We start from the raw sequence: 1,839 nt of genomic DNA on the forward strand, positions 1-1,839 counted from the left end.
GTTAATGATTAGATAAATTATTGTCTTGATGGGCTTTCAATCTGATGGACCTTTGATTTAATTCCCAAGACCATTGATTTGATGGATCATTGATTTCATTATTGATTCAATAGATTACTGAACCAATGAATTTTTGATTCAATGGATTCATAAATTGATGGACTTTTTATTGGGCAGACTACTGATATGATGGTATGCTAATTTCATGGGTCATGATTTTGATTTTATAGCTTATTGATTTATGGACTATGGATTTGATTTGCTGGGATATTATTTTGGAGAAAAAAAACTGAATTAACATTGATCTGACGGATTATTTATTTATTGGATTATGGATTTGATGGACTTGACTGATTTTATGGACTATTAATTTGTTAGATCACTGATTTGATGGAGTGTTAATTTGATCAGTGATTTGATTAATTTTTCATGCACTCATTTTCTAGCTGGGAAAGTAAACTCCATTCTTCTGAACAAATATTTAATGAATTAATCTGTTGTGTCATCATTCATAGGAATAAACCATTTGAACAATTGTGAATTTGATGAAATCCCAGTTAATTCCCTGGGCAGAAGGTGGAGCTTTGGGGCTAGGCAATCCTTTTGGGCTGGAAAACCCTTACATTGAGCCAATTGATTATTTCAGGGGAATTTTGCACATTTTGGGGCATTTCCCCACCTTGTTTGACTTACCCCAGAACAAAACAATCCAGAACCATCTCAGCACGTCTGCTTTGCCCAGGCTGCTGTCCATGATGCTCTGGGTGTAAAGGTAAGGAAAAAGTCAAATTCTCGTATTTTTTGAAATTTGAATTTTCCCAATATTCACCATTTCTTGACATAAAAGTCACACCAAATCTGTGGGTTGCATTCTTGTGCTCATTCAAAAAAATAGTGTTTTATTGAATTTGTTCCCAAAATCATTTCTTCTCACTCACGCTATCCTCAAACTCACTATTTTCATTCCATTTATTCAAAAATCTGATTTTTAGTGCACCTCACCCCAAAATCAGCTTGGGGGGTGGGTATTTCCACATGCCTTCCCCCACCATCCAAAGTACTTTTGCATCTCCTTTCCTTTTTCCTCTTTTTTCTTTCCCCCTTTTATCCCTTTTCCTCTTCCTATTTTTTGTCATTTGTTTTTCCCTTATTTTTCCCATTTTTTTCTTTCCTTTGCTTCATTTTTCCCTTTTCTTCTCTTTTCCCTAAAACCCAAATCCCCTTTTGGCTTTTCCATTTCTTCATCTTTCTTCCCTTTCCTATACCTTTTCCTTATTTCTGCTCCTTTCCTCTACATTTTTCCTCTTCTTCCACTTTTTCATTTCCTTACCCTTTTTTCATTTCCTCCTCCTTTCCCCTTTTTTCCCCTCAACTTTCTGCATTTTTCTTTTTTCCTTCCTCATTGGTTTCCTTTTCTTCCTCCTTTTTCCTTTGTTTTTCTTTTTCTCTCCTTTTCTCTCCTTTCCCCCCTCATTTTCCCTTCTTTCCCTAGTTTTCCTTTCCTCCCCCTTTTTCTTTTTTCCCTGTTTTTTCCCTTTTCCCCCTTCCCCTGCTTTTCCTTTTTCCTCTTTTCTTTCCCTGGTTTCCCTTTCCTCCTCCTTTTTTTTCCTTTCCTCTTTTTTTTCCCCTTTCTTCTCCCTTCTTCCTTTCCTTCCTTTCCCCCCTCCTTGTTCCCTTAAACCCTCCAATCCTGCCCTTTGGTCCCCCAAATCCCTTCACAAACCTTCCAATCCCATTTCTCCCAAAACCAGACACAGGGCAGAGGGGAAGTAAGGGGGGAGCTCAAGGAGTTTTCAGGTAGATTTTCCCATTTTGTGGTTCTTTCCTGACAAAAAAAAA

The sequence above is a fragment of the Malurus melanocephalus genome, unplaced genomic scaffold (assembly GCF_030028575.1).
Source record: "Malurus melanocephalus ecotype Western Australia unplaced genomic scaffold, MMel_1.1 scaffold_3756, whole genome shotgun sequence".
In the NCBI taxonomy this organism is placed as follows: Eukaryota; Metazoa; Chordata; class Aves; order Passeriformes; family Maluridae; genus Malurus; species Malurus melanocephalus.